This window comes from Dasypus novemcinctus, chromosome 30, assembly GCF_030445035.2.
Source record: "Dasypus novemcinctus isolate mDasNov1 chromosome 30, mDasNov1.1.hap2, whole genome shotgun sequence".
NCBI lineage: Eukaryota > Metazoa > Chordata > Mammalia > Cingulata > Dasypodidae > Dasypus > Dasypus novemcinctus.
The window spans coordinates 32,028,000-32,049,851 of NC_080702.1; the positions used below are offsets into that span (position 1 = coordinate 32,028,000).

Sequence of the window (21,852 nt, forward strand, 5' to 3'; positions counted from 1 at the left end):
CAAAAAATGCATTAACATGAAAACCAAAATGACTGGATGAGAGCTATACCATGGTCTGCTCCACCACTCTCACACCATGGAGTTTTCTCACCCAGTCCTTGCTATTTCCTAAATGAGCTATTGTTTCTGCCTGCACTTTTTCCTGCTGCCTGTAGTAATGGGAAAATGCTGTGGTTCTTTGTACAGAAATCTGTTAAAGTTTATATATCACCTTCGTCTCCAAGCCTTTGACAGTGAGCACCTCTAAGCCTAGGGGTAGTAGGGTACTTATTCATACAATATTTGCACTGCAAATGATACTGATGTTGGGGGAGAATTGGTTTCTGAGTCCAAATCCTGGATCTTAGAAGCAAGTGTTGGAGACTCAATGTCCTACTGATATGGCCCAATCAAAGCTGTATAATTCAAACTGCTACAGAGTGAGTCCAGAAGCAGAACCTTTATATTTAGGTATTTATTATCCTTAAAATATAATAATTCAAATATGTGGGAAAGAAAGCAATATTCACTAAAGATTATTGGAAGATCACCATAGGCAGGGAAAGACAAATGAGTTTATATGACTAAGAGGCTTCAAAATTAGTTGGGAGGTCCTCAGAGGGGTGGTGCTAATGCACATCTCAGCAGGATCTCAGAGATAGCCAAAGTAGATACAACCCCAGCTACTGGTACTACTGAAGGTATAGACAGACCCAGGTCTTACAGTCATGGCAGATGGATCTGGAATTTGGTGTCTTGCCAGTGGGCCCTACTTTGGAATTTGTGCTCCTGAGTTAGGTGGAGTTCAAATCAGAAGTGAGTTCTCCACACATGCCTTTTCTGACCTTTTTAATGAACCTGTGGTTGGTGCTGGGGCTGGTGGATGCCAAGGAGACTAGAATCTCTGGACTGTTTATGAGCCAGTTGGGCCTGAGACTCAGCAGACTTGCAACTCCTACTCTCTGGTTCATTGGACTTTCTCAGGTCAGCTGATAGGGAGGTGAGGATGGACAACCACCACACCAAGGAACTGAGAGAGTAGAGCTGAGGGCATGAGATCCCCATCCACAATCCATGCACGATCAAAGCCCCCTCTCAACTGAGAGGTGGAGAGGGCATTGGCATCCCTAGGTCCTCAGGATAGAGAAGTAAAATATGGAGTAGAGTGGACTTACTGGTATTCTATTATAGAATTATCGTGACTCTAGCAATGGGAGAAATTATGTCATTGATGTGGAGACATTGGCTGTGGGGGTTGGTGAAGGCAGGGAGAGGGAAAAGGAGATGTGATATGGGGGCATTTTCAGACCTTGGAATTTGTCCTGAAAGGTGTTGCAGGGACAGATGTAAAACAATATGTATCCTGCCATAACCTACTGAATGGACTAGGAGAGAGTGTAAACTGCAATGTACACTATAATCCTTGCTGTGTAACAGTGCTCCAAAATGCATTCATCAATTGCAATAGAATGTACCATACTAAAGAAAGAAGTAATTAGTGTGGGAAAATTTGGGGAGGGGGAAGTGGAGTCTCCTATATTTTTTAATGTTATATTTTGTGTGATCTGTACATCTTTTAAAAATAAATAAGTATTTAAAAAATCAAACAGCCACAACAATAACAAAGAAAATCTTAGCAACAGAAAAGGGAGAAATCTTTGTTGTGCTTTCCAGGATAATTAGTACAAAAGGAAATTGAGAAACAAAGAACTGAAAACCAAAGTGGAAGACCATATAAATATATTCAGAACACACAAAAGTAACTAGAATATCAGTATTCAATGTTAGATTAAATGTGACCAAAAAGAGGAACAAAATGAAATTTAATGTTGAAAAGATGGAAGTTTATTGTTGTCGTTCTCGTGATATTATTAGAGAGGAGAAAAATGTGATTTACTTCATAATTGATGAAGGTAAATGCAAGCAGCATAGTGTTGATTTTCTTCAGGCCTTCTATTTGTTGGAGGAAAATACTCAATTATAACTTAAGAATGCTTATTGCCTCCAGAATGTGGTTTATACCATAGTGCATGCTGAGAGTTCCTATCTGGGCATAACAAAATAATATAGCACTTTGGGGCAAAGATGCAGCCTAGTAATCCAGCACTGGAAGCCAAGATGGAGAAGATCTCCACAGCTGCCATGACCTTCCCCTTGGTGCTGTGGTAGACAGGGAGGAAAGTGACCCAAACTCTGCAGAACACCAACATGCTGAAGGTCAAGAACTTGGCTTCATTAAAGGTGTCAGGCAGGTTCCTGGCCATGAAAGCTACAGTAAGGCTCCCAAGTGCCAAGCAGCCCAGGTATCCCAGGACACAGTAGAAGGCAGAGGCTGAGCCCTTATTGCACTCGATGATGATATAACCAGGCTCAGAGTGTGCATCTTTATCAATGAATGGGGGAGAGGTTCCCAGCCAGATGCCACAGAGTGCCATCTGGATCAGGGAGCAAATGGGAATAATAAAGTTAGGTGCCCCTGACACCAAATACTGCCTCATCCTTCTCCCTGGAGCAGTGACCTTGAATGCCAGAACCACAGTGATTGTTTTGGCCAAGACAGTGGACACAGCCACGGTAAACACAATTGCAAATGTGTTTGTCGGAGGATGCAGATGGCTGTGTTGGGCCGACCGATGAAGAGTAAGGCGCAGAGGAAGCACAGGGTGAGGGAAATGAGGAGGATGTAGCTCAGAGTCCTATTATTGGCCTTGACGATGGGAGTGTCCTGGTGCTTCACAAAAACCCCAAGAGTAACAGCAGCGAGGAAAGAGAAGCAAAGAGCTGTGCAGACCAGAGTCATCCCCAAAGGGTCTTCATAAGCCAGGAAAGTCACAACCTTTTGGATGCAGTGAGTTCTCTCACTGTTTGCATACTGATGATCTGGACATCTCACACAGTGTTCTGTATCTGACAAGAAACGCAAATTGTCATCAGACCATGTTCAATAATTCTCACCTATTCACTGGACCCAACAAAACAAAACTGGACCCAAATCGGTTCAGTTTGTGATGACTCTAAATAATTCCATGTTTTAATCTGCTTGTTATCCTTCCCCTAACCTTTCTTTTAGACCTCTGGCTTTCTTTTAGAAATTCAGTGCTTCAATTTGATAACAGTTGCACTTTATTCACTGATGAGCTTCCATTCTTTTCTTTTTAAAAATATATTTCTTCATGTGTAAAATATGGTCATAAAAGTAAACAAACCATAAGTGTACACGCTAAAGAATTATGAGGAACTGAACCTGTGGGTAACAGCACACATGCCAAGCACTAGAACATACCCAGCCTTCCAGAGGCCTCTTCTCTAACCCCTCTAAATAATTTACTCCCTTGCAAATCTCCAAACTAACTACCTTCTTGAATTCTAAGCATGTAGCTTACTTCTGCTTGGGTCCTTTGTCCAATATTATTTGTGAGATCCATTTACATAGTTCTTTCACTTTTTAAAAATTGTATGCAAAATCACTAATACATGAACTTACACAAGAACTGAATGTAATATAAAAGTTGTGAACTTACAAAACAAGCATGCATCATATCATACAGGGGTCCCATATGTCAACCCACCACCAACATGCTGCATTGTTGTGAGAAAAAATTTGTGAAGTATGGAAAAAGTGTGCCAAATATATGGTATGGATGATGGCTGGTGGCAATATTCTGATGATATAATCTCATAATCTGTAACAAATATTCCCCTATGTTTTGGTGTGTTGATGAAAGGGTGTTGTATGGGAATTCTACACATGTGCTTGACTGTTTTTTCAGTGCCAGCTTTGTGAAAAATTTGTTTAAAACTAATAATTGTGTGGGTTGGTGCTAAATACTCTATTATATATGGACTATAGTTAATAGTAAGATTGTTATGATATTCTTTCATAATTTAGATTTCATTTATTTTTAAAATATATTTTTATTTTCTCTTTGCAGTCTCATTATGTGGACCCAACATATATTTCCTCTTTCCTCTACCCTCAACCACCAGTAACCTCCTCACTGCTTTCTGCTACTGGAGATTTACTCCTTTTTAACATCTCATATAAATGACATTTCACTTCCTTATTTCAAAGAGTATAACATTTGCAAGGTTCTTCCGTTTAGCAGCACATCTCAGAAATTCATTGTTCTTGTAACCAGATCATATCCCATTGTTTGTATGTACCTCAGTTTGTTTATCCATTCATTTATTGATAGACATTGGGTCACTTCCACATGTTGACTATTGTGAAAAATGCTGCTATAACCATTGTGCACAATTATCTGTTTGAGAACATGTTTTCACTTGGTATGGGTATATACAGAGAAATGGAATTACCAGATCATGTGGTAATTCTACTCTTTAAGAAATTGACATACTGCTTTCTGCAGCAGCTGAACTATTTTACATTCCCACCACCAGTGTATAAGAGTTCCAATTTCTCTGCATCTTTCTGACATTTGTTATTTTATGTTTTAAAAACATAGTCTTTGTGGATGTGAAGTGTTATAATCTATTCTCTTACAATGCTGAATAGAATTCTATTAATACATCATCTTTTATTTATCCATTTTATAGTTGATGGATTTTTAGATTGTTTATGAGTATTGGTTATTATTAAATCTACTGCCATGAACATATTTCATACAATATGATGCTATAATTTTGGATCATATAATAAGCAAATATTCGCCATTGCAATAATACCATAGAGATTTCCAAAGTTTTACACCAATTTACCATCCAGTTGTTCCATATTCTCTTCAACAATGGACACGGTAATATTTAATTTTAGCTTTTATGGGGATGTTTGGAGCTATTTTATTATGCTTTTTAACTGTAATTTCCTTGTGAATAATTAATTAAGCACTATCACATATGTGCACTGTGTGCATGGAGATATTTTGGTAAGGAGGGCTTGTTCACACATTGAACTATTTTCCTAATGAAATTTTTGCTTATCTTGTTTCTGTAGGAGCTCCCTGTATATTCTTGATGTAATTAATTGTTCACCAGATCTATTTTAATTAATTTAATCCACTTGTGTCTTGACCATTCATTGATGAACAGAAAATAACAGTATTCGTGTAGTTAACATTTATTAAATGTTACATTTGTTTTATTTAAGAAATTTTTGACTTTGAAGATGGAAAATATTCTTCTTTATGTTTCTTTAATATTTTTATTTTTACATTTAGAATTCCAATTTGCCTGATTTTAATGAATCTTTATGCGACCAGTTTGTTTCTGGATATGCCATTTGGATTTTTTTTTTCTTTTCTGTCCTATGCTGAAAAAACATTATTGTGACTTTATAAGAAATAAGCAACTAGAATAAGTACTTCAATTTCACTTTGTCTTAAAGTTTGTCTTAGCTAAGTTTTTCTCCTGTTTGATTTCATATGAATGATTTAATAAGTTTCAGTTGCCTCAAAAAAGTTGTGATTTTAACAGCAATTGCACTGAATCAATCAATTTGAAGTATACTGCTACCTTTACAATATTGAATACTTTCGCTTATGAATATGGTTTTCCCCTCCATTTATTTAGTCTTCTTTAAATTTTTCTGAATGATTTTCTGTATCTTTATGTGTAGAAGTCTTTCAACACTTTGCTTAATATTATTTTTAGGCATTTAACACATTCAAGATATTGTAAATATCATCATGACAATTTCATTTTAGAAAGCCCTATGACTTGCATATATAAGAAGGATTTATATTACACTTGTATTCAGACCAATAATATCAATTTATAAAATCTTCCCAATTTTAGACTTGCACAATAAAATCCTTCACAAATTATGTCAACTATAGTTTATCCTTTCTCATAATTATTCCTTCCAATTCTTTTCCTGCCAATATTTCATTGGGAAAGAACCCCAGTGTATTAGTAGCTGTGTGAATATTGTAGATTTTTGTCTCATTATTGATCTCCCAGGGATGAATGCTTCCAAATAATGATACTTGTTAATTTTCAGAATATGTCTTTTAAGGGATTAAGATGATTCCCTTCTATTCCTATATGATAAGTGCTATTTTTGTTGTTTGTTTTAAAAACACTGGTGTGTGTTGAATTTTATTAAATGTTTTCCTGCATTCATCTAGATGACTGTTTCTATTTTTCAGGGGCATATGTACTGAATTACCTTGCTGCCATGAGAACGCATCTTTATAAAATATTGCTGGAAACTTAGACTGCAATTTTTTCTTTGATTTGTGAGTTTATGTTTAAAAAGCAAGACACCTGTAAATGTTCTATCTTGTAATGACCTTATAAGATATTGATACATATGGTAAACACTAATCATAAAATGAATTGAGAAGTTTTCCGATTTCTTTCCTATTCCTTGTAAGAGTTTAAGTAATTAAGTATTATTTTTGCCTTGAAAGTTTGTTGGAATTCCCCAGTAAAACCATTGCTCAATATAAAAATATATGAAAGTGTTTTAAACTATGAATTCAATAATTGAAGGAGACATGAAACTTTTGAGATATTTCATTTTTTCTTGGGATATGTTTTGATAACTTTTAGTTTTCTAGGTATTTGTGTATATAATTTACATTTCCAAATGTACTGGCATGAAATTATTTACACTAGCCTTTTATGTTACAAAATTCTGCACAGAAGCACCTTTTTAAGTCCTGGTATTACATATTTTGCAAATTTCATTTTTTTAAATATACCATTCTAGGGATTATTAATTTTTTTCTAATTCTGGAGTTAACTTTATCTTTTTATCCTGTGTATTTTGTCCTTTATTTTGCTTCTTTCTTATATTCATATTTTCTATCTTGTCTTTTATTTATGATTTCTTTGCTTTTATAATTTTAATTTTTGATGACTACTTAGATGTTCAGCTTTTTCCACTTAAATAAATATAGTAAACTACTTAAAATTATATATTCTAGGATTATACAATTTTCTCTGAAATAGTTAGCTTTAGCTCTATACCAATGAATTGAAATGCAGCATTTTCAATTTCAAAATTTTCATAAAATCTATTGTATTATCTAAATTAAATGAGTTGCTAAAATGTGTATTTCTTAATCTTCAAACATGTGGGATTTGAAGTTGATGATTAATGCATTCTTTATATGTGCCCATGGATCATATACTTGAAACTATTTTGTACTGATGTGTACATGGATCATTTTCCCAAACTGACTAATTGCAAGGTTATATCAGTAGTCTGAACACATCTCCAAAAATAAAATAATAGTGTTTTGGAAAGTTTAAATGCATATTAATCAAGAAATGATAATCAGAAATTCCCCACTGAAGATGCCATTCCAACAAGTAATATCATGAATATGGTTAATTTTTAGAATTGTATTATGAAGAAAATATGGCACACATTTCTTTATGTTTCCATCGATATCCTCAGTGTTTTCTATGATTCAGTCATACGGATCCTTTGTTTTGCAGTTCTCTGAATCTCTGAATAATACATGCAGTGGTGATTTGCCTTTCTCTCATTCATAAGAATTCTGCCAAGAGTTTATTGCCCCTTTATTCATCTTAGATAATACTAATGCTACTGCCTCTATGAAAAACTCCTTGGAACCACTTTTCCCAATGAAATTGCAGGCTCTTAAGACTCTATACATGCACTAATTGCAGGATTTAAGGATGTACACAAAGTATCCCTATGTTTTGTCCCCTCAGTCAGCTGTGAACTATGAGAAAGCAGAAAGTGAAACCCATTCATTGTGGCTGTGCTATATTGTCCTCATATAGCACACCATGGAAATACTCATTCTTAAAACCATCACAAATTTTCTGAGCATCTGTTCTTCATCTCAGGATTAATTATGAGGAAACTGAAGATGATTAAGACCCAAGCTTTTGATACAATCTAAATATTCTTTCAAACAGGATGGAGAGCAAGTGCTTATAATACAATGTGTTAGTTACAGGATAAGGATGAAACTTAGTTTACTATTGTGGGTTCAGAAAAAGTGTTTCCTAGAGATGACTTTGCCTGCAATGTGGCTAAAGCTTATCAAATAGGATAGATTATTGCAGAGGAATGTCATTCCAATGGAAAATATTATTGATTATAAAATTAAATTGCTAAATGAAGGAAGGATAAATTTTGACTCTAGTTTCCTACAGAAACTTTTCAATACCTTGTATGAGTGGGGGACATAAAGGAGAGGTAGGACTTTCTCCTGGGCATGAACTTGCCTGTGTCATTGGAAATCTCATCCTCTGGGCATGCAGTACAAAGAAAGCAGCAGGCAGGCTTTCCCAACTGAGAGATTTTGCTGAATCCAGGAATGCACTTCTCACTGCATACTGAGTGGGGAATCTGGGAAGAAAATAAAAAAATGTGTTAACAACTGTGTCTTTAATTCTCCAAAATATAACACTGCTAGTGGTTTTGACTCAAACACAAATTTAAATTTTAAATATATAAATCAATTTATCTGGAAGGATTTCATTTTCATTGTAACATGTGAAATACATAATAATTTACAAATACATTATTTGAATAAATGTGTTCTTACCAACCATTTGACACTGGGTAAGAAAAATTTTCAAGTTGAAATGTAAGATGTTAAATACTCACATGTGGCAATTTACTAAGCAGTAAGGAGGAAGAAATCCCCTATAAAGAGATTTTCTTCTACGTAATACAAAATATGACAATTGAGACATACTCACCTCTGAAAATCCTGCGTTCCACTCAATCATCTCCTCAGATTTTGAAAATTGTTCATCGTGTGGCACCTCTGAGGCAAACTCTCCTACTTTAACTTTTAGAGCAAAACTTTCTGGGAAATTCCAAAAGTTAAGATGTCAAACCTGGCATCCAATTTCCTTGCCTCATCCAAAATCATGCGGTCCCCAACAGGATTTTTAAATTGTATGTTTTTCAGAAATGGGTGCAGCTAAAAGAGACATCATTTTGTGAGGGAGTTTGTCCAAAGATTAAAGATTGAAAATCCAAATTAGGGAACATACATGAACCTATGTGAGCCCTGCTTCAAAATGCAAATTAATTATTAGCATCTAATGAACTAAAAGAATTAAAAGTGAATGGAGGGAAGATGGGAAAATATGGTGGCCAAGTAAGGAGTTACAAATGTCAGCTTGTCTTACAAGGCAATTAAGAAGCACCCAGAACTATCTAAAGCACCTGTTTTGGGGCACCTGGAGGACTGTGGAGCAGCCTGCAACTTCTTTGAAATTGGAAGCACCACTTTGAAAAAATGGCAGAGGAAGAGTCTTGGGTGTCAACTTCAGCTCCTGATTATTAAACTCTACTGGATAAAGTATAATCCTAAGAACAGCTAAAGTTTGAAACTGCCCAAGTCAGAAAAAGAACAGTAGCCTCCCTTTTAAATCTCTCTGGCATGATGGGAGGCAGGGTTAACAGAAATTCACAGTGAAGGTAGGGACTGGCTTTTTTCCACCAGAATTGAATAGCAGCCCTAGCCTAGGCTCCAGCCCCAGCTCTGGCAGGGAGGGAGCTGAGGAGACCTGGACCAACCTCTCCCTGTAACCACAGGTGATTTTGACAAGTACAGAATGAATAGTTGGAAGGCTTGGACTGCTGTTTTGTAATCACTTTCAATTCCATCTTCACCTTTGCCCCCAAATAGGATAGGAGGGGAGCTGGTTTTCCCCAGCCTTTCTGGGCAATGGTAGGCACTTTTGGATTGCATAGACTGAACTGATGAGGATCTTTTGATCTGCCCCCAACTTCCAATAGTTAAGGGAGGGTCTGATGTTTCCAAGCCTTTCAGGTTGCATGGCCTGAACATTTGGTCACCTGTGGGTACACTCCTGTGACCCAAAAGGATAGGAGCATGCTGGCATTTTGTCAGTCTCTCTGTGCAATGGAAGACACTTCTGGCTCGCATGGAATGAACTGTTAGGTGCCTCTGGATCCACCCCCACATGCTCCAAGATTTAGCGTGTACTGGTGTTTCCTCAGTCACTCCAGGTATTGGTAGGCACAGACTAAACTGGGGAGTGTCAGTGATTCTGGTATCACCCCCTAAACAGCAGTTCCTCAGGGCAACTGCAGCCATATTTGGCCCAAATGAATATGATTGTTGGGCACTCCAGAGGGTCATTCCCCACCCCCAGCAGGGAGAGGTCCTGGAGCTATGTCAGTCTACCTTGGCCTCACATTTTGAACCTACATGACATAGATTGAAGCCCATACCTGAACCTCTACCCCCACCCATAGCAGGAGAGGAAGGGTCCTGATGCTTCATCTGTCTCTTTGGGCAACTACAGACAATCTTTGCCTGAACAACTTGGATTACTATGCATGGCTGAGGTTCTGTCCCTACTCGCGGCAGAGAAGAAATATTGGAGAAGCTTAATCAGCACCAGGGCAACACAAGCAGCTTACACCTACAAGCTTACAGCATCAAGTTCATCCTCAGCTTCTATTACAACACCACCAAAAGAGAAAAGGCAATAAGGGTCTAGAGTAAAAGCAGAACCTGCATCCATTATAAATAAATCTTGTAAGCCAGATGTCAAGGTACCAAAACAAACAAACAACCAAAAAGAATACAATCCATAACAAGAAACAGAAAGATATGAGCCATTTAAAGGATCAAGATAACCCTCCAGATGACAAAGGATTTGACACTGCTAATCCTAGACTTCAAACAAATCTCCTTAATAAAATCAATGAGATGGATAAAGGGAGTAAGGATATTAAGAAGACACTGTGTGAGCATACAGAAAAAATTGAAAGTATTCATAGAATAACAACAGATCCTATGAGAATGATTCAATAAATGAAATTAAACACACACTGGAGGCATATAACATCAGATTTGAGGAGGGAGAAGAAAAGTTCTTTGAACTTGAAGGTATCACTTCTAAAAGTAAACATACAAAAGAACAAAGATAGGAAAGAACAGAAATAATTAACTGAGTCTCATTCAACTAAATGGCAGAAAGAGACATGGAAAGACATATATCATTTGTTTTCTAGCAGGAGAAGATAAGGGAAAAGGGACAGGATTATTTGAAGAAATAGTAGTAGAAAATTTCACAACCCTATTGAAGGACTTAGATATCCATGTCCAAGAAGTAAAATATACTGCCATCTGAATAAATCCAAATAAATCACCTCCAAAACATACAGTAATCAGAATGTCAAATACCAAAAACAACAAGGGAATTCTGAGAGCAGTAAAAGAAAAGTGATATATAACATAAAAGGGATACCAAATAAAATTGATGATTTCTCCTTGAAAACAATGGATAAAATAAGAAAGTGGCATGATATATTTAAGATATTGCTTGAGAAAAAAATACCAGCCAAGACTTTATATCTGGTGAAATTGTCTTTCAAAAATGAGGGTGAGTTTAGAAGAGCCATAGAAAAACAGTAGCTGAGAGAGTTTATTACAGAGACTAGAATTATAGGAAATACTCAAGAGAGTGCTAGACTCTGAAAAGAAAAAAAAAGGAGACAGTCTTGAAAGAGAGTCTAGAAATGAAGAATATATCAGTGTAATTAAGTAAAAGTGCCGAAAGAGTGGCGAAAATAAAATATGATTGATAAAACCCAAAGCTTAAAAAGGGTTAAATAAGAACTGATTTTACTGGAATAACATTAAATATTAATGAATTAAAGTCCCAGTCAAAAGTCACAGAATGATGGAATGGATAAGAAAATATGAGCCATTTATAGGCTGTCTGCAAGAGTCTCACCTTAAAACCCAGATACAAAGAGATTGAACATGAAAGACTAGAAAAAGATATTCCCTGCATGCAGTAAACAAAAAAAGAATGCTTGAGCAGCTCTACTCATATTGGATGGAATAGACTTTAAAAGCAAAGTTTTCATTACAGTCAAGGAAGGACATTATATATTAATAAAAGCTACAATACACCATGAAGAAGTAATAGCCATAAATGTATGTAGACCTAAGCAATATGTCCCAAGGTACATGGAAAAGCTGAAAGGAAGAAAAGTTAGCTCTACAATAATAGTGAAGACTTCAATACACCACTCTCAGCATTGGCGAGAACATTTGCACAGAGGATCGATGAAGAAACAAAGTGCTTGAATAATAAGACAAATGGTTTAAATCCACTGGACATACACAGTGCAATACATCCAAATACAGCAGAGTACACATTTTTTCAAGTGCTCATGGATCTTTTTTCAGAAAGACTGTATGATGGATCACAAAGCAGATCTCAATAAATTAAACAAGATCTAAATTATACAAAACACTTTCTCTGATAATAATGGAATGAAGTTGGAAATTCGCAAGAGGTAGAAAAGTGGGAAATTTACAAATATGTGAACATTAAACATCACATTATTAAATAATCTGGGGGTCAAATATGATAGCATGACATGAATGGAAATAGGAACACAACATATCTGAACCTATTGGATGCAATCAAGGCAGTGCTGAGAAGGAAATTTAAAGTCCTCAATGCTTACATTTAAAGGAAGAAAGAGGTAAAGTCAATAACCTAACACCTCAGCTGGAGAAACTAGGACAGCAAAGTAGTGACAAAGCAAGTAGAAGGAAAAAAAAATAAGAAAGATGAGAAGAGAAATAAATGAATTTGACAACAACAACAGAAAAAGTAGATAGAATTAACAAAATCAAAATTGGGTTCTTCAGGAAGATAAACAAAATTGATAAACACATATGTAGACTGCTAAAGGAAAATATAGAGAAGATACAAATAAATGAAATACAAAATGAAAATGGAGACATTACTACCGACCACACAGAAATAAAAGACAGCATAAGGGGATCCTATGAACAATTGTATGCCAGAAAACCAGACAATTTAGAGGAAAGGAATAAATTCCTAGGAATGCACAAACTATGCTGTTTCTAAATGAAATAGAAGACCTCAAAAAACTAATCACAAATAAAGAGATTGAAGCACTCATCAAAAAAAAAAACAAAAACAAAATGAAAATCCCATGACCAGATGGTTTCACGGGTGAGTTCTTCTTAGCATTCAAAGAAAATTTAATAGCAATCTTACTCAAGTGTCTCCAAAAGTTTCAACAACAAGGAATGATTCCAAACTCATTTGAGGAAGTCAATATCACCCTCATAGCAAAGCCAGATAAAGATATTTGGAAAAAAGAAAATTACAACCCCATTTCTCCAATGAGTATGTACGCAAATATCCTCAACAAAACACTGGATAATTGAGTTCACTGACACATTAAAATAATTATTCATTATGATCAAGTGGGTGTTAATGAAGCAAGAAAGTGTGGTCCAACACCAGAAAAACAATCAACATAGCACAGCATATTAATAAATCAAAGAGGAAAAATCAAATGACCTTATTGATTGATGCAGTAAAGGCATTTACCAAAACAAAGCATCTCTTCTAAATAAAAATATTACAGAAGATAGGAATTGAAGGAAACTTTCTCAACATGACAAAGGCCATATATGAAAAACCTTCAGCTAACATTGTAGTGAAAGATGAAAGACTGAAAGCTTTAAAAGTGAGACCATGAAGAAGAAAAGAGTGCCGACTGTCACTGTTGATTTTCAATATACTGTTAAAGATTTTAGGTATAATGATCAGGAAAAAAGTAAATAAAAAGCATCCGTATTGAAAAGGAAGAAGTCAAATTTCACTACTGCAGGTGATATATTCTTATATCTATCTAGTACATCCAAAAAAATCTACAATAAAGTTGCAGGAGCTAATAAAAAGTTTCAGTAGATTGTGAGGATACAAGATCAATATGCATAAATGAGTGATATGTCTATACAATTGTAATGCCACAATCGGAAGGATGAAGTAGAAAAATTCCATTTAAAATAGCAAATAAGAGAATCTCATATTTAGGAATAAATTTCAACATAAAGTAAAACACATATTCAAAAAACTATAATGCATTGTTAAGAGAATTTTTAAAAAGATAAAAAATTGGAAGATCTTTCAATGCTCATGGATTGGAAGACTATATATAATTAAGATGCCAATTTAACCAAATTGTTATGCAGATTTAATGCAATCCCAATAAGAATTCCACCAGCGTTTTTGTAATTTTACGATTACAAAATTTTATTTGGAAGGGTAAGGATCCATATTATGGCCTGAAACATGTTCAAAAGGAAAAGTGAAGTTGGAGGACTCTCACATCCAGACTTAAAATCATATTACCTAGCTACAGTGGTAACAGTATCACGGAACAGGCATAAAGATACACACATAGACCAACAGAAATGAACTGACTGTTCAGAAACTGACCCTCACATCGATGGTCCAGTGATTTTTGAGAACCCACCCTGCGGGGCAAAACAGCCTATTGAGCAAAAGCTGCTGGGAGACTGGATATCCATAGCCAAAATAAAGAAACAGGATGCCTATCTCATATATTGTACAAAAAATGAACAAAAAATGGATGAAAGGAAAGCAAAAACCATAAAGCTTCTCAGGGAAATGTTGAAAAATGTCTTCAAGATCTGGAAACAAGCTATGCATTCTTAAACCTTACACTGAAAGCACAAGCATCAAAGAAAAATAGGGATAAATGGGACATCCTGAAACCTAAACGCTTTTGTGATTCAAAGGAAATTGCCAGGAAGCTGAAAAGGCAGCCTGTTAAATGCGAGAAAATATTTGGAAACAAGATATCTGATAAAGATATAATTTCCATTCAATTTAAAGAGATCATCCAACTCAAAGGTAAAAGAGGAGGGATCCAAATTAAAAATGGGCTAAAGATTTAAAAAGCCATTTCTCCAAAGAGGACATTGGAAATTCAAATGGACAAAAAGAACATTAAAAAAAGTTCCATGACACTATCAAGGAAATGTAAATCAAAATGACAATGAGGTATTATCTCACACCTAATAGAACAGTCATTATAACTTAAATTTGAATACCGTAATTGCTGGGAGGATGTGGAGAAATAAGAGTACTCCTTCACTGTTGGTGGGACTGTAAAATGGTGCAGTCTCTGTGGAAGACAGTTTGGCAATTCCTTAGGAATTTAAATATAGAACTGCTGTATGACCCAGCATTCCTTTACTAGGGATATAACTAGAAGAACTGAACATTGTGAGACACACAGACATCTGCAGAGCAATGTTCATAGTGGCATTATTCACAATTATCAAAAGGTGAAAATGATCCAAGTGTCCATCAGCCAATGAATGGTACAAAAAAACCTGGTTTATACATATGCTGGAATACAATGCTGTGGTAAGAAGAAATGAAATTGGGACACTTATGAAAATATGGACGAATCTTGAAGACATTATGCTACATGAAGTAAGGCAGAAAATAAGGACAAATATTGCATAATCTTATTAATATGAACTTAATATGAAAAATAAATGCATGGAGATAAATTCTAAGTGGAAGTTATTAGGAGATGAGAGGCGGACTGAAAAGGACTACTGATGCTTAATGTACATTGAATTTTAATTAACTTGACTCTAAAACTTGGAAACGGATATATGTGATGGTGACATATTAAAATGAATAGTAGTTGATTTGTAAATGGGATTGCGGCTGAAAGGGTAGTCTAGGGATATAAAAGTCAAATGAAAGTAAGCTAGAGAATAATCTAGGGGCTGAATAACAGTGAATCCAGAGCTGGATGACAATTATGGTTGATGGATCAGGTGTAAGGGTGTCCTTCTGTGAGCTATTCTAGATGTGTGTCACTATTTCAATGTGGTGAGAATGTGGATAAGCATGGGAAAAATACAATTAGTGTGACCCCTTGACTGTGGTTATCAGCATTCCGGTAATATTCTCAACTCAATGCCAAAAATATACTGTGTTGATAATGGTGCGGTATGGAAAAGTTTGGCATATGTACACTCTGGACAACAATTATTGATAATAGTCTGATTATATTATCTCATAATCCATATTAAATATTCCACCGCTGTGTGATGTGTTGGTGAATATATGTTGCATGGGAATTCTGAACACATGTATGATTGTTTTGTAACTTCACAACCACTATAATTAAAAAAAATATAAAAAATAATGTGGAGGTTTGGGGGAAAATATACCAAATATAAGATATGGACTATAATTATTAGTAATATTTTGATGACACCCTTGCATAGCTTGTAACAAAAGTTTCAAAACAATGCAAGATGTTGGTGGTGGTGTGAAGTATGGGACCGATGTATGATATGCATGGCTGTTTTGTAAATTCATAGCTTTTACTATACACTTACTGTTTTTCCATTTTCATGTATGAATATTTCAATAAAATAAAATGTATGGCGGTCTAACATGTCATAAAGTCAATAAAATAATACTCAGCTTGTGCAGAAAACTTCAAAGACAAGATAATAATACAATCTATAGATGTGGGTTGCAGAAAATCTTAATGTAGATTATACCTAACCATACTCATTTACTCTTTGAATTCTCCCAGAGTATCATATTGCAAAGCATGGCTATCAATATCTAAAGTGGTTGTAGAACTAAATGTGATAATATAAGTATAATACAAAGCACTGTCTAAGAAGTCTAAAAAGAATTAATTCCTGTTGTCATTTAAGTGCCTCGTGGAAGATGTCTTGATATTTACTATTTAAAACATTATTTGGGAAGGATTTTGAGGTCCTTAGTAACAAAAATTTTGAGTTTGATTGTAAACAAATTTCCTCCATGCCAATGGCATTTTCTTTTTGATGACCATTTCTACCTAAGACTAGATTTACCTCCTAGACGCTAAAACAAGTACAGTGAATTCTGGGATTTTGGAGAAAAAAGCCTAATCTATAATCTTGAGCACATACGGCACTCTAAGAAAGTCACATTTAAGATATGTTCTAAAAAACACGTGCTATCAAATGGAAGAGACATTACCTGTCAAGGCTCAACAATAAGCCCATCTCCATTTCCCACTGACTGCATTTCTACTTGTTGAAGAAGCATTTCCTGAAGGCTCTGAGCTACAGCATACACTGCATTATATGCATTATAACTTCCTTCATTCATGTCCTTGTCAAACTGCCACCAAGGCATCAACTGCAAGGAGGCATTGGGAGGACAATTTTCCAGAGTGTTACAGTCAGATTCAGAAATCAAGCAATCAAAAGACATGACCCACAATTTAGTAAGGTGAAAGTCTTCTGGGTATTTCACAGGGTTAACAGTCTGGATAAAAGTTTTGAAACCCGGTATCTCACCATGGTGCTGTGAAAAAATGAGGGTCCCATGGAATGAGTCAAGGAAAAAGTCTCCTTCACTTGTGGTAACATCCCATTTTGAGGTTGTGATCCAGACTTTCCCTATCACTCCATCTACAAAACTCCTCTACAAAAACACAATCTCCATCTACAAAAACTCAAACCCATTAATGAGTCAGAGTCACCATAAATGACAACCACTTTCGCTGATGATTCTTTGATACGTAAATGATACGTCCAGTGGAATGAGAAATATGATCTCTCAGTGACGCGGATCATTTCCACAAAGGCTGCACAGACTCCATTCCTGTCCATCTCTTCTCTCAAGTCCCATAGAAACTGGATACCTCTCTTGTCTTCTGAGATGACTAGCCCCACCCAGGTCCACCTGAAAAGCAGCATCAGTGAAACCATGCCAGGGGCCAGAGAGGTATCCTTGGGAGCCATCTGGTAGATTGATGAAAACTGGCCATCATCACTCAGATTACGATCATAAAAGCCATAGGTAAGCTACGGGGTAAGGGGAAATTAAATCCATGTGAAGAAGAGAATTGGTGAACTACCCTCTTAAACCCAATAAATATTCAGCATTCTTAGAAACAGAGAAGGAAAGACTTGTACTTTCTATTTTCTAATCATCTTCTAATTCCTGGGAGAGTTCTAGAAAATAATTCATCAGTATTTGAGTTCTGGGGAACTACTTTGTCTCTTCCCCCCTTGCCTGTTTTGTTTTTTTTCCCCTTCCTTATCTTTTTTAAATGTTACATTCAAAAAATATGAGGTTCCCATAAATCCCCCATGTCCCTCACTCCCCTTGCATTTATATCTGTTCCATATAAAGGTCATGTGCACATCCCACCAACTCTCTGTATAATGGTCACACCCTTTCAGAGATGTACAAACATGCTTCCGTATTTGAACTTTCCTTTTAAGTTTCCTGAAAATTGCAACAAAGGATACTTGATTTATTCTCCCCCCACTCCACCCAGGCTTACCTGTGGAATTTTGTAGAGTTCCAGCAGTGTCCCAACCTGAACGGAAAGTGCCCATGTTATTCCTGTAAGGGCTGCTACCGACTTGCTTTTTTTCCTACAGTTGTAATTAGAGTTGTACTTGTCCAGCACAGATTGCCAAATGATGGGACTTTCCAAAGTCCTCTGTTCACTGTGCATGGCATTGTAGATATCAAATCCCAGGGAAATATTGGGTAATAGATTGGGGTTCCTGTTGATCTTTTCGATGGCAAAAAGCATGGCCAGAACATACTGGTAGTTCTTGGTTAGAAACCTTTGTGGTGGGCACAGGGATATGTAGGCAAAAGACAGAAATCATGATTATCTACTAATCCAATTCAATGACCAAATTAAGGAGGAAAACACACTGAATTCAATCTAGACTCAGTCTTCTGAATTTGCAGAATTTTAGCTAATGCTAAAACCTAAAAATTTCTATAAAGCCCTAACTGAAATTCAACCTATGTGGGGAAAGTTGGGAGTAGCGACAATGGAAAATGTAATGAGTGGAAAAGCAGACCACCTTCATGGTAGGATTTGTTCTTTAATTCTGGAACCAAAATCCTTTTTTCATATTAATATATCATTAAATGGTTTGTAGAATGTCAGCAATATTGTCATGAGTTTGAAGAGGGATTAATTCCAACTACAGTGTGAATCTCCTTGACAGATCAGATCCACAAAACAGGCAGAAGTGGATGGGACAGACAGAGTGACCCACAGAAGACTGACAGTCAATTAGCCTAAACATTTACCCCACCAAATTTTGGATCTTTCCTCATCAAAAATCAATGAACTATGAAGAGTCTCAGAGACCCAGTGAAGGAGGAATCAGGCAAGGTAGGAAGATTTGGGGGAAAAAAAATGATGGAGAAGGAATTGAATATTACGTTTACCTAATAGGAGAGGAAAAACTTTAGGGTCTAAGACCAACAGCATCATAAATTCTAAAAAGTCTATCATCTGTTTGCTAACTAAAAAAATAAAATCCTATTATTAATAATTAATCAAGATTTTTTTCCAAATAATCCTTATTCTTTTCATCTTTTCTGCAGCTTGTAGTAAGTTCCCATTTATTTATTAGGAAATCATCATCCAGACCAAAGGAAATACCTTTCATTTTTATTACTTTTATCTGAAATTGCAAGAAAAATAAAAATATCTTGTATTTCTTTCAAAAGTCCTTTTGTTCAGGTTTGATTAAAATATGACTAACTGTAGCTTACTGCACCCTGTATGTTTGACAAGAATGGATATTTTTCAGTAGTAGCACACAGGTATCCAAATGTGCTCAATAAATCAAACTTGTTATTCTTTTATCAAATAGAATTTGTATTTCTTAGATATATGTTATCATTTGTTTGAGAGATAAATGTTGAAAATTTCCACTATGATAACTTATTTTATATTTTCTTGTTTCTTTTTTGCTTTATTCATCTTAGGGTTTTATATCTTCATTAATATAAAACAACAACTATACAATTTTAATGATTTGAGTGTTTTTGTCATTATGAATTTGCCATTTGATTCTTAATGATGCATTTGATCCTTATCCATTTTGTCTGATATAAATATATCTACCTCTGATTTATTTTGATTCTTATCTTCCTTGGGAGCCTTTACCTCTAATTCCATATGTTGCCTTTCATATTTTCCTTTCCCCCCCAAATGTCTTGTAAATAAAAATATGGAAAACGCATGGTACAGGTTTTATGAAAATAAATTGAATTACCTAGTGAGAAATGCTTTCACAATACTGAAAAAGAAAGAAATAATTTAAGAAAATTGAACAACTTCTAACTGAACATATTATTTTAGGAGAAGAGTTGTTACTGAATATGCTTAAAAACACAAACCCTCTTAACATTAGAATATAGACTTTGCTTAAATCAGAGACAGTGAATCAATTGAAAGTAGGTGAAAGTCAGGGATGGTTGAATCACCCCCACCCAGGGACTCATCTCCACATTCCATACTCTCTCCTTGCAGTCTGAATGAATCCTCACTGTTAGCCAAATTTACTTATGAGTGTCATTTTCCTCATGTATAGTTGGATGAATATTGCTAAAGATTCCTTGCACAAAAAGCACTCATTTTAAAATCAAGAATATATATAAGTTCTGTAGGTGCCAGAATTATTACCTTGTTGGATTTCTAGTCAGTTAGATAATGCAATAAAATAACAGGTAAAAAACAATGGAAAGAGTAATGAGTCACAGTATTTTTTTTTTGTGGATAAGGTTGTTCACATAGGAACTCCAGTAATGAATGTGATAAGGTAATGTACTTCATAAGGTGGTACTCAAACAAATAGATAAAAGTCAATGGTTTTTCAATATATACCAAGAGCTTATAGAAGCTTTTTGGGAAGATATATATGATAGCAATAGATTTAGACATTACTGCATCTCCTGTGGATAAGATTATAAATCTCTTATCAAGGAATATAAAAACATTGAAAACAATATTGCAAAGGTACAAACAAATCTACAAAATTTCTATAAAAGTTAACACAGGATAAATATTGTATGATGGTGTTATTATGAACTAAATATGTTGTATACAATCATGGAGTTAATAATTAGAAAATAGAATGAGGGTAGGGAATGGACAGTTTTTAACAAATTGCTGAATTGTTAAAAAGTTGCTTGTAAATCTTTGGAAAGGAATAGTAGTGGAAAAAGCACATCATAGTGTTAGTAACTAGCACAGAGCTTTTATATGGATATGATTAAGGATGAAAAGTAAAATCTAAGTACATGTACATTACTAGAAGGATAACTAAAAAAATTAACATTGGGTTATATAACATAATAAAACCTCATGAGAAATATGAATATGGGTGATATTGCATGTTTAAAACCATTTCTACAAAATATAAATTCCAATGAACTAAATAAAAAGAGTATAGCAGCTAGATACAGTAGAAGAAACATAGAAAGATTGAGCAGTGTTGAGTTTTCCTGTTTTTGCTTTTTGTTATTATTAATATTCCTAGAATAATGAAAATGCTCTCATAATTATTGAAGTGATATATGCACAAATATGTGAGTATACAAGTGTACACTTTGAATAAATTTATGCTTTATTAATATGTGTCAAAAATTGATTTCTTAAATAAAGCTAACACAGTAGATAAGTTACCAGGGCCCAGCAGATGAGGGAAGGGGAATTTGTTTCTAATTGGGCAAGTATTTTCTGTTAGAGATGATGAAAGTTTGGGGTAAGGGATGCTGCTGACGGTATCCCAACATTGTGAATGCCATTGATTCCACTGAATTGTAGACTTGACAGTGCTTAAAATGGAAACTTTGGAGTTTGCATGTAAGTTGATAAAAAATTATAAAAATTCAGGGAGCTATATTAAACGTCATGTTAAAACAATTTTAGAAGTTTCCTGGAAGCATGAGAAGTTCAGGAAATTAGGGAAAATAATTGAGAACACTAAAAGCAGAATTTGATTTACCAAAAGCAATAACTGCAATTTTTAATTAGCCACAATATTTTAAAGAGTGTGGTAATGACACAGGAAGATATTGTTTTATCTCTAGGAAATAATAGAAAATAGAGAAAGGATTTGTGTCTAAGGGAATGTTTCATGCATCATCCAGGTGCTCTTGAAAAACTAGAAAGGGGAAAATGAATGGGTTTAATTAGTGGAGAAAGAAAATAATTTTGGAATATAAAATTGAAGTAATCTACTTCATCTGAGAGGTATACACTTTTCTTAT

General features: G+C 35.1%; 1 pseudogene; it reads right to left on the bottom strand.

Annotated features, from left to right (window-relative positions):
- Positions 1–1,964: 1,964 nt before the first annotated feature.
- The window catches only part of LOC131272976 (vomeronasal type-2 receptor 116-like), a 37,012-nt pseudogene continuing 17,124 nt past the window's right edge, over positions 1,965–21,852 (bottom strand).